The 13,087-nt window shown below is 38.5% G+C and overlaps 1 long non-coding RNA gene across 1 annotated transcript in view; it reads right to left on the bottom strand.

The window, feature by feature from the left end:
- The window catches only part of LOC120325017, a 34,196-nt gene extending 21,402 nt beyond the window's left edge, over positions 1-12,794 (bottom strand). Inside the window, exon 1 of the long non-coding RNA XR_005566778.1 lies at positions 12,727-12,794. This is a non-coding gene — a long non-coding RNA (uncharacterized LOC120325017). The remainder of the gene's footprint in view (positions 1-12,726) is intronic.
- Between the last annotated feature and the right edge of the window lie 293 nt (positions 12,795-13,087).

Below are 13,087 nucleotides of genomic sequence, written 5' to 3'. Positions count from 1 at the left end.
GAGTATTGAAAAGACTCTCAGCATCAAACAACTTTCAGCTACCAAAGTAGCATGTTTATCAAAAACTGTTGAATGGTTTAAGATGGCCAGTTAGAAATTAAACTAGAAGTTACAGAACCCTGACATGGGGAACAAGGAGAATTTTCTGAAATCCTGACATAAACTAGAGCGGGGAGGTGCTTCCATCAAGTGGACCTCTCTCAGAATGGCACATTCCTGAGCACCTATTTCAAAACTATTTGGGTCTAACCTATAAAGATCAAAAAACAAGAATACCCAGCAGCAATCAGCTGAGAAAATAATTAGGACAACACAGAGTGGGTTTAACACCGTGGCCTGTTTAAAGCACTTAGAGGTGGTCCTTTATTCTCAGTAGTTCTCAGGCATATCACCATAAAATCCCTTAAAGAGAATAATCAAATTCAATGTACTTAACAAGCAGGTTCTGTTCCAAATACTTTGACTTCATTTGTGATCATTAAGCACTGGTGGCCTCAGGATGCAAAACACAGAGAGGGAAAGTTGGGAAAGGATAAGAATCAGAATATCCTGACCATAAAAGTACTTCATCATTACTTTCTAAGCTTTTGAAAAAATGTTGAAAATATCAGAATGGAACTACTACTTCAGATGGTGTCCAAAATATGGCAGATGTGGACACACCAGACAAGTGAAAACTTACTGAAAAGTATCTGTGGCTTATTGCGGATCACAAACCGAACAGGAGACAGCCACGTCATGCTGTTGCAAGAAAATATAATCCCAAGAGGGCAGAAACAGAAGCACAAGCAAGAAGTCATGTTTACAGAGTACAGTTATAGGTTGGAGATAGTGAAGATAAAATAATGAGGCTGACCAGGGATTCTGAAAGCATGATCACTGAATGACTCAATGAACTAAAGGGATGCAACCTCAGGAAAACGCTCAAGAAGGTGACGGGGTGAGGACAGGTTAGGAGCAGTAACAACCTCTGGACATGTAAAAAGCTATACAAAAAGGACTGGAAGATGCTTGCCTCCATAAATGTAAACTGTGGCAATGAAAGTTCAGATTAGGCATTAGGAAAAATACTTTTAATGTTGAAATATTTGACTGAACTAGATGACCAGACAAACTGCTGAGTCTTCACTGCTGGACACCTTTAAGGTGTTAGGGAATGACTGAGGTAGACTGCATCACTCCTTTGGGCAAGGACACAGACTGCATGTTTGTTCAGCATAATGATTTTTCACATTTTTCACTGCAATTGGTCAGTCCCCTGGTATAGACCTCATGTCTCTGGACAGGAAAAGAACACTTGGTAAACTACACATTCTGGTAATGCTCATATTCAAATGCCCCAGTTGTCAGACGCTCAAATTAGAGAATGGGTTTGGAAGAGCAAAAAAAAATGAAGCTATTGACATGTCTTGAATAGTAATCTGGAGTCTAAATAACAGAAAATCAATTCAACAGTAAAAGACAGAAAGCATTTGGGAGTGTCCTCAAATCACTTCCCGTATTGAGAAATCACAACCATAATTTTCTGTGCAACTGACACAGTTTTCAAATATTGAGGCCACCTTCGTGTTACCTCAGATAGTATCTCTCTTCATGTTGTCTGATGCAAAGTTTCTCTTGATTTCTCCTGTAGAGAAGAGAAGGTAAGGGTTCTCCCCACAAGGCTTACGGGCAAAAACAAGAAAAAGAGGTTGACAGGATTTTTAAACTAATGCTCTTGATTACCTCTCATATTAGGTTCAAAACATTATCCTCCTTGTTTAACATGTCAATCGGTTTGACTTTTGTAACAAAAATATAGTCAGACCTGTGCATAATGGATTTCAGAAAAGTCTTTTTTTTTTTTTTTGAAACATCTGTTTGGAAGTGTTAAGGTTCTGCTGAAAAACCTCACACAGATGTGGGCAGTGTGCCATATTCTGAGCAACAATAGAATCTCCAAACATCCTCCCAGGACATGCTTAAATAAAATTCCCAAAGAAGAATGAAATCATAACCAAAATTTTCTTTTGGTAAGCTGCACATGTACTATACCTGTCCAGTTGCATGAAGACTAAGTCAGCTGCCACTTTCTGACAGTGCCATGTCTTGCACTATTGCATTTAATTCCATTTACATGGTCCCACAGTATGTTTTCCACTAGCCCATGACTGCTGATCCCTAGCACATTAGTCAAATGAGAAGAAAATGGGGGGAAAACCACCACAGAACTCAAAGCAGTATGTTTTTCTTGTGTCTTCCCTTTTTGTCATTACTGTACCCTGTATGTGCTGAATATTTGCCAGGACTCTCCACCCAAACTTATTGCTTTCAATTCTCCCATGTTTTTCAACAGTTCTCTCAGGATTCTCATCCCATTGTTTCTCTCAAATTTCATTTTCTTTTCTCTTTTTCTCTCTAGCTTTCTTTACTTTCCCCCTCTATTTTCCACAGTCCCTCTCACCCCTGCAGGAAAGAAGGAAAAAAAAAAAGGAATGAAACGAACTGCATTTTAACAATCAGAATAACAGTGAAACAATGCTCTTGAGATCCCATCTGTTGCCAACACATCTCCCAAGACAGCAAATGATGGGCATTCCTTGCTAAATAAAGAGAATTTCCCACACCCATTAAAGATCTACACAGCAAAGACTGTTGTTCAAGTATTTACTTTTTATGGCATACAAGAAAACTACCTGGAATTGTAAATACCAATGACATATTGTTCACATCTCTACCAAACATGTGGTCAGTGGCCATATGGATAACTTCTGGGTGTGAAATGTCCTTTCTCTTTTTTTACAATGCTGCAATATCCTTGTGCCAGAAGCTTTTTTAAAAGTTTAATTGCATAATTCTACCTCCAGTGCATGAAATCAAATTCTACTTATAAACAAACCCCATATCCCTTCCTACCCCAAAAATCTACCAAAGCAAACTGACTCAGTTGCTACATCCTTTCTAATAAAGAGGTACTTTTTTTATTTAATTCATTCAAACCTTCTCCGATTAGGATTTCACAATTCATGATCCGAAGCAGAAACATTTATGGACACCATTCATATACTCCATGTAATTCACAAAGAACAGAAATAATTTAGATTATAATTGCTTTGGATTTCTAGGGTGGACTTACCAAAACATAAACACTGGCACAACACTTCTGGAAGTTACACAGTTTACTAAGGCCTTAAATGGGAGCATAGTGAAGCTACAGCAGAGCATGTTTAAAGTGTCATTTCTCAGTAACTTGATAATGAACTCCTCCATTAAAAAAGGAAAGGGACAGACTTTTTAAAAGATATTGTGTGAGTTCTTAGGAGTTTTCTGGGGAGTTGCCTTGACATCCCTACTGTTTGAGCTTTATGTCTGTACTCTAAAGAAATGCAATTTCCATATGGTTAAGCAAATGTTTCTCACCAGTATATCTCCAAACCCAAGTTATTTTGTATCTCCTTTTTCATTAGTCCTATCCCAGATGGTGCTTCACAACAATAGGTGTTACTGCAAAAATACTGAGGCTTCAGAAATGTAAAACCACAAGAGAAAATCTAAGGCAACGATGGAAAGAGAGTGGTGCAAATTAATACAATTTTATTTGCATCAGTGCTGTAAGACTTTTTGAAAACTGGTGGAAATCCATGATCCAGAGAAACCAAATGGGGAAAAGGCAAATATAGAAGAGTGTAAGAGTAGGTAACAGGCCTATATTCGTTGAAGAGAAAAAAGAAAGGGAGACAAAGGTGATCCCAAGCAATTTTAAAATCAAGCAAGGCTTTTTTAGAAGCAGCTTTTGAGTTGAGTGGGGAACATTTGAGTTGTTTGAGGATGTGGGTGGTGTGGTTACACCCTCTTGCATATGAAAGAATATAGACAGCACTGCTTTGTACAAGCTAGAATTTGAAGGAGGGAAAGCATGGAAAGCCACAGAGAAAGAATCTGCATTAGGAAAGGTGGGAAGATAAAACCAACCAAGCAACTCCAAACCCTGACATGCATGTTTGGTGTTTTAGAGGTATGATTGATGCTGTGAGGAGGAATTATTCAGTGTTCAAGCAAAAGGCCACATTTCAAGGTAGGGGAAGTATTCAGAAGATCCAAGCAGAGAAGGGAGGCAGATGACACGGAGTCATGTTAAGCAAGTTGCTTTTGCCAGATATTTAGCCGAAGAAATTAGCCAAAAGACATTTAGTGAAGGCTCTGAACAGATTTACAGTTGAACCTGATTAGGATGAAAACAATGTCACTAGAGCCACGACAATATAAGGCAAGAATATAATCTTTTGTTATATATAACTGATGTAGACCTTATTGATGTAATTGAAAAATAAAGTCTTTCAAATAGAGAATTTCCTCTTTGCATTCCATACAAATACAACACAGACCATGTTTTCCAATAAGATTAAAGATAAGATTTCCAAGAGACAGAAAACAGTGGAAAAGACAGAGGCCTAGACAATATAAAGGTACATACCTTAGCAGAAAGCATTATCATTACATATGGAAGAGAAGGGGAGACAGCTGTCTGGATAATGTACATAAAACCTTGGAAGGAGGAGGACAGCTGAAACAGTTCAGAAGGGTGAATGTATTTGAAAGCAGAATATATGCACTACCATTATCTTCCATATAACAAAATCCTTCGCTGAAAAATATGGATGATAAAAAGAAGATCTGTGCCAAACTATAATGTATCTTTCCAGCTGAGTACAAACATCTCTGAAAGCTTAGGGTTTGATCCTTATGTTCAGAAAATGTTATTTCCAAAGCATGTTCTCTCTCTGCAGTGATACAATATCATAGATAGGATATTGGTGAATCAATCATCTGGTGCTGTAATAAACCATTTTGGAAATACAGTCTTTCAAGAAGTAATATAAAACCTATCTTCTGCCTACACATAATATGCTGGTTTTACTAATCCATTACTCAGCAAGTGCACGGTTGTATTGCACAAACTGCTTGTGTCTCTTCTATGAGTTAAAATAACCATAGCCAGAAGTAAAAAGTCTGAGTTTCCTCATACGAGGAGGAAACAGGGAAAACATGTCAGGAGGAAACGGTCACACCTGTTTAGCAATGCCTGACTGATAAAATGGTGTGAACACATTTGTAAACGAGCTAAAATGCCTCAAGGATTACACTCTGTGGTTACATTTATGCCTTCTTTTCTATTCAGGCAAAGTTACAGTCTCTCACATTTCTAAAATACTGCCATAAAGACACAGGAAGCTCATGCAGCAGGTACAGCTTCATACTGCTTCCCAGTTGGAATTTGTTAAATCACTTTTGCCTTTTCCCTTTTCTATTCCATGTCTCCTTTCACTTATTCATCTTGTGGTCTGTTCCCTTATCTGGCCATGGCTGTGGAACGGATTTGTACCACGCTGCACATGCAAACACTCACCCTCATATGCAAATCAAGGACAGTGACATTTTCCTACAGTTTGTTGGGTGGGAAGAGTAAGAATATATTCTATAAACAATTCTGAAGGATTATAAATAGTCTCTGCTTCTGTCTGTGTAACAGAACTCAAGTCAGCAAGAAGCAGTTAGCCTTGTGCCTTCCATCTCTCCTCTCTCTGTGAGATAAAGAAATCCACAACCAATCTGCTACTTGAAATAAGAAAAGAGTACAATTCTCTCCCAGATGATGAGTCCTGAATTCATAGCCTTTAGTCTTTAGCATCAGTAATTATTAATACTACCTCAATTATGCTTGATGATGATGGAGACATAATTAGCATAAAGATCCATTATGTTTTATTGATGTTAAGTGTATGTTGATTATAAATGGGACAGGATGTATTTACATGAGCTTCACTCTTCGAGGAAGGTTGTGAAATCAGAGTCCAATCCTGCACTGAGAATAAAACCTGCACCTTCTATAATTGTAATAGTATCCAGATGTTCCTCTGTAACATGGATGCAGGTGGTGAAAGCAGTAAACTGGTATGGAGCAGATGTGCTCTTAGCACAGGTGGGACTTGTTCCCAGTGCTACAGTGAATTTTGCACTCACTGATGTAACAGAAGAAGAGTCCAGAAGATAGAAATTAAAAATGTAAAAAACTGTTTCCATTTTGGTAGCAAACCTTGATTGTTGAGATCTTAGAAAACCTAGCGAGCAAAACAAACTGGGATTTTTAAACTGAAACTACAAAAACCCAAAGCTATGAGCAATGGAGCACGTTCAGATACAGAAACCCTGGAGAGTGCAGTACTTCATACTTTATGGGATTTCTTTAATGTGCATCAGTTGCAGAGGTTGTTTCTGCCTCATACCACCACAGAGATAATCAATACTACCATGTTTTGACTGTATTAATTACCTGACACTTGAGAATTGCACTCCTCTTTACTGTTCTATTGTGGTAGATTTCTAGGGAACACTGATTTGACTTTGACAGCAAGCTGGGACAATCAGCCTGATTCCTATTAACTTTTCAGACTGCATCTAAATAAATTTAACAAGTCTTCACTGTCACGTAGAACAGACTTTCTGAAATTTTACATAAAGGCTGAATGCTATTTGCACTTCTCTGTCATTATATAACACATTCTCCCAAAATACATGCACCAGTTAGGCCCTGTCTGTGCTAGGTGTCGAACTGATCTATGCCAGTCTAAAGGAGGATAGTTTGTGCCCCAAAACTCAGTACACTGAAAGTCCATTGGATATGAAAATGTACTTGGAAACTCAGAATATAATTGATTATCCCCCCGAGGGCACTCCTGTGGGCTACTCACTGGCCTGTTCTCTGCAGACATTAGCAAGGGAAGGTACTGGAGGGGGGGTAGAAGGGAAGGAATGAGACATTGTGGATGTTATGCTGTGGAGTGCCTGCCAAGTGTAGGAGGCAGCACAAGAGTGTATTCAACAGGTTATGCTATTAAGGATCTAGATATCAGAGATGGAATTTTTTCCTCTGGATACAGAAAGCAAGGCTGCAAGAGATTGTGAAAATGAAATATGAGATGGATGGAGGGATGTCCTAGCTTGCCTGAAGGATGAGAAAGGAGCCCCACAGCAGCACTCTGAGTGGATCTAATGGTGACAGAAACAGGGGGAGGAAAACACCACATAGTAAATGAGCACAGAATGCCAGCATGGTGTCCTTGGCTTGCAAAGCACTCTCAGTAAACTGCAGTAGTTTGGTCACCAAGACACAGATTTATGTTGAGTTAGTTTTCATTATCTCCATGTCATTATTTATTCTACATGCTCAGGGATACTACCCAAAATAAGTGGTTTATAGACAAATAATAAAGACTCTGGTTCCTATCCCAGAGAGTTTGCAGTCTAGACAAAAACATCTCTGCTATTCCTAATCATATCAAGCTGAATCTGGCCATTCACATTTGGAGCCCAGATGAGAATAAAATTTCTGAGGCATGCCCCATGACAACTTCCCCTCTGTGAGTTGAGTAATCAATTTATAAACCATACCATGATGGGCTGGGCAATTAAACCTTCTCTAGCTGAAGAAATTGCTATGGTAACAATTTCTATACCATCTCTATTGTTGGTCCCATTTCTTCTACCCTTCTTCTTTATTTAGTAAGGGTCATTCTTTATCTTCTCTTTAACCACACAAGGTGGTTTTCCTGATAGCAGCAGACATACATAGTCTAAGAATACTGCTATATAAGGAAAATATTATGGCTATGATATGTATGGATCAAAGAGACAAAGATATCACATACCTAAATTGTGACATGAATTCCCTGTAGGAATGAGAAGCTTTATGATGGTATGTTGAAAAAATTAACAGTGAGACAGCACCACATCTCCTTAAGCAACCTCCAAACAAGTACTTTAGGGGACAATCCCAGGACAGCAAGTTTCTTCCAGACTGTAGTTGCATAATTGTTTTGACATTGATAGGACCTAATAGCTTGATGGCTGCAAGATATCTACAATGCACTGTGGCTGGATTTGAATTAGTTTTAAATTAGCCAACAGAAATACCAATCACTGGTCTAAAGTCAGCTGCTTTAAGACTTCCAGACTTGGGTCATACATTAAAATTCATCCCATTCAGAAATGAAGGAAACCAACTAGGGCAGAAGCAGAGCTATCGTGGACTGCTGCACATCAACACTGCACAGTAAGATCAGGAGATATAATGACTACCGTGTATATTTTGAACACCCTGTAATGTCTTCACATTACATCTCATCCAAAGGACACATGGAAAAAATTGTTATATTTTGAAGTTTGAAAGGTCTCCATTTTTACGTTCTCCACGGTACTCACGAAAAGCACATTTAATGGAATCAAAATCCTTATCTATGTCTGTAATAAGTCAACTTCTCTTATTGAAAGGAATAAACATCATAGGCTAAAGGTACTGGTCATAAACTATTGCTATAATTTCAACCTTTTCCTACCACCAGCAGAAGTCAGCCTCACAAGAGGAAGGTAATGCCAATGGGTAAGTTTGGAGGGTTTTTAAAGCCCATAATGTGGCAAAACTGACAGCTGTAGAGACTTGAGTGTTTTTTTTCTTTCATACTTTTGAGTTAAGAAGAAGGTCAGATAAGAAAAGAGTTTGGAGTCTCAGGGAAGTGAGACAACCCAAGAAGGAAGAAACAACTAGGAAAAGGCAAAAACTGCTCTCCTTTGAGATTTGTGGATGGGCAGAGCTGTGCAGAACTAAGTATTATGAAGGAAAGGAGAAGATGAAATGACTGTTCAATAGAAGACTCCCACCTGTTCTAAGCATCAAGAAATTCAGCCTACCAAAAGCATCAGTCCCTGAGAAGGTAAGGACATGTTTTGCATGTATCTTTGTAGGTAAATACAGCTGATATAGTGTGGATCTGATAAGTCACATGGCACTGAAGAAAACAGATACTCAAGATTTGATTTCTCTCTGTGTAGTAACAGGCAGATTGGTGATAGCAGTGAACCAGCAACAGCAATGCACTGATTTGCAAGAACCTAAGCACTGCTGCTGCATCATAAAAATAAAGGATAGATGAATCTCGAATGACTTTGTTAACTACAGCTGACTACAACACCTGAAAAGTCACTGAAATTCTAGCCCAGAAAATCAGTTTCCAGTAGCATGAGTACCTAGGTCTTACCTGTGTGAAAGACTACAGCTAATAACCCCTGTTGTGCTTTGGTATTTTCACCTATAAGGCAGCCACAGAAGGCAGAAGGAAGTGAAAATCTTTGGACAGAAGTTTTCAATGGCTTAATAAAGATATAAAGGGTTCCAACACAGGTTTGGTTTGACTTGGAACAATTAATTGTCACAGTGCAAAACATGGACAATTTGGCTCAAGAATGCTGGGAGTCAGAGTTGCAATAGTGAAGTAAGACAGACAAATTTATTCTACATTATACATACGAAACAGCATATTTACTGGATTTTTGTTTCCATCATGGCTAGATGTGACCTCTGTTGCAACACCAGATATTTACAGCATTCATTAATTAATTAAGATATTACAGCACTTCTCATCCTTGGTGCTGCATTGACATTGACTGCCTGTGTAAAGTAAGCACTAAAAGCAGAGCACACTCACACTGACTCTGTTCTTTCTACACAGAGAGATAAAAATTATCTAAAGGATATGAATCTTACAGGACTTTTATGAGCTTGAGTATCACCTCATTTCACAACTGTATTCCAGAATTATTTTGGTTATGTTTATATTTTATAGCCAAAGCTTCAGGTACTGCCTTTTATCAAGAATGGTGCCTTTGTGTCACTGCACCTGTTGTGAATTTTGCTTTTATTTTTGGGGGGCAAGGGTGGTTTACACTTAGTTGGCTTTGTGTCAACAATACTGATGAAATCTTGGGGAAATGCAGGGAAGACTCTAAGAAAAAGACTGGTGAAAGTGGAGAATACCTAAAGGGATGCTGTTTGGGTGTATGTGCTTCCTTCAGTTGTTCCACCTCTGTCTCTTTAGTGTTGCCATCTATCCCTCTCTTTATCATTTCTCTTTCACATGGGTTTTTTTCAGTTACAGCTGCTGTTCCTGACCATAAAAGGTATATTAATAAAAGGGAAATGCCAAAACCCTGCTGTCTTCTGTCTGATGTGCCTTTTTCAGAACATAAACAGCTGGAGATTTTAAGCCCTCTGTTCTGTATTGTATGTGGTGGGGAGGTGAGGGAGAGAGAGGGAAACCACATTTCATTTACTGTTAAGTTTTTAAAGAATTAAAACAGTTTTAATTGTGTTGTGTAAAATATGATATCCATTGTGCCATGTGCATTTATGACTGAGCAAAGGTCACAGTGTCAAATAACACCACATTACCACATTCCTCAATATTCCAAGTATGGCTGACATACTGGGCAATACTTGTCAGTATATATTGAAGCAATTTATACCAGGGATATGTTTGATCAAAAGCAAAGTAGCTTCAGTTCTGAGAACTCCTTATAGCAACTTTTGAAATTATAACTTTTTCTCACAAGTTATTCCTTTATATCAAATTGAAATGCAATTGAGATTTAAACTTCTTTCTGGAGAACCCAGATACTAAAGTAGTAAAATCAGCAATAATCAAATTCTTTCCTTACTGCAACATATATAAGGTTTCAATTTAGGAAAGTGAATGCTTTCATGTAGATGCCATTTGATGCATCTATGATTTTCACAGAAGAAAAGATCATGTTATTACTAAGAATCTCAATGCTAATAAACCATACAGAGAAATGCTGATAGGTGTCAAAGACAGAGCAAGGTTTCAGTTCTGTGAGAAATGTCTCTACTCCCAGCCACTCTCACCTTACCTTCCCCTGGGGCCTTTTCCTGGTAGTGTCCCCGAGATATTGGCCTGCTCAGCTTTCCTTCCCTCATGCTCTCTTTAGGGACATGAATTGCAGATTATCACTCTCCCTTCCTGCCAACAGCAGCACCTTATCCCACCCTGAGCCTTTGGTAAGAAGAGGGATGCACAGTACCAGCAGAAGTGGGGAAAAGGGGACAGAGTCTACTTCCCTCTTCTACCATCTTCCTATTTCCAGAGCACAAAAGAGGTATCACAAAATCAGCACTGAATAACTGACTTTTCCTTGGTTCTGCTTCTATTGGGAATTGCCACATTATCCTATTGGTCATTGTCAGCCATTCTTTCTGCACTAAGAGCCAAAAGACAAAGTTAATAATTTGTTGCTCAGAGAAATTATTTACAGGAAGGTAGCACTGGCATGGAGCACAAAGATGCCTGAGTGTCAAACTGTCTCTACAATGTCAAGCTGAAATGTTACATTTCTATATTTATATTTACATTGTATATTTACATTGCCATTGTCTGTGTTTTGGACTGGTATAATAAAGTTTGTGCTTTTTATGAGTGAGAAGAACATGTCTCAATGTCTTTCCCAAATTAATAAATGTTTTTATTTGCTTTGAAAATAAAAACATTGGTGTACTCCGTTCAATAGTTTATTTTAAAGGTAAGCCCCAATTCCAGAGAGCACCTTAACCTTATAAAAAACACAGCTTACATGCATGTTAAGGTGCTTCTATTAAACAACAGGCTCCTTTCTTGAATGGGGGCTAAAATTTGTTAGGCATAACTGAATTGTAGTTCTAATGCACTTATCCAAAGGACTAGTTCATTACTGTTATGTACAGAAAATGCTTTAGAGCTTTTATATGAAGAATTTTGAAATACTTAGTAGAATCAGAAACAGTGCATCCTAGAAATTTCTGTAGAGAGCATGTTTGCTGTAGTACAAGTGATAAAACTATTACCAACAGCCAAGTTTCCTTCCAACTTTTCATTTCTGAGTAATTTCTGCAATGAAGACAGAAGTGTAATAGACATGAAGGAATGTGGCAATCCATTTGTTTTATTTCTATGAAATTATTGCTGATTGCAGGTTTGGAGGATGTGTGGGTGAAGTTTGCTGATTTATTTCAGTTTGGTCAGGAATGCTTTTTTAAAACACCTTTAACCTTTTTCTTCCAAACAGTTAATTTGGGTCACTACTTTTGTACTGAAGCTTTGATTGTTAAAGGAAATACTTCTGCATAGTTTTGCTCTGCTGTAAGAGAGGCAATATATTGTGGGCCACATGCCAACAGATTTTAACCACAAACTTAGGGAAAGGAGACAGATTAGATTGTGGTGGTCTTATAATCAGGATTTCTCTGTACTCTTTTCTTGCTGAGAGCAAGTATTCACCACTAAAGTGGTTCTATGTCATACAGATGGCATAGCCACAGTAATAGGGCAAACTAAACCCCCTCAGCTGCATTCCTCTAGGCTCTGATAAGCGTTCTATAATAATTTCATCACAGAAGAACTTCTTTAAAGTGTCCAACCAAATAATATACTTTAAGATCTTCAGTGAGTTCTGCACTATTTTTCAGCATGCAAGAATCTTATTCAGTTAGAGGGAGGTATCAAACAAACATCTGGTTTGATGAGGAGGAAAAGCCTAACATTTGCAAACGCTGTTCCTTTTAGAAGCTGGTGGCCAAGGAAAAAAGAGAAACAAGATCTATCTGGTCATAGCATCTATGAGCCTGCCATTGCATTTTTAACCAATCTAAGACATAGATCAAATAGATCCTTCACCAGCTCACTAGGGAGACTACTCAGCCATTTAACAAATCTCCAGGATACTTTCCTGATACTACTGGTTCAAGTCTTCCCTTTCTTAAAGTCTTCCCTTTCTGTGCTTTTATGCTGTGGGCTCTTTTATTCCCTCCTTCACTCCTGAGCAGCTGCTGGTTGAAGAGCAGGATCTGTTGATGTGGTGACTCACCCATCAGCATCTGGCCCAGATCCAAGAGTGTGTGAATGCCCTGGTCAAGAAAATGGATTAACACAGTGGGTGTTCCAGGGAGCTGTGAAGGAAGGGTGAGCTGTGCACCCCATAGGTGGGGACTCAAGGGCTTTCAAAATATGTAGCAGATCAGCCAGATGCACAGTTTTTGTGATACAACAGCTGGGGAGGAACATTCCTCTCCTATTTTGACACTATGACACAAACATACTGCAAAACTTGACTGCTTCCATATTCCATCTTTACCTGAAACACAAACATGGAAGTGAGAACACAGTCTGATGTCAAACTGCTGCAATCAAGTGCAAAGCAAATCATTTTTTAGGTAATGCAATAGACA

The sequence above is a fragment of the Pipra filicauda genome, unplaced genomic scaffold, assembly GCF_003945595.2.
Source record: "Pipra filicauda isolate LSUMZ 115617 unplaced genomic scaffold, ASM394559v2 scaffold7_size6619720_pilon, whole genome shotgun sequence".
Lineage (NCBI taxonomy): Eukaryota > Metazoa > Chordata > Aves > Passeriformes > Pipridae > Pipra > Pipra filicauda.
Note: the sequence above shows the minus strand (reverse complement) of the source record. Positions and strands in the feature narration are given on the sequence as shown.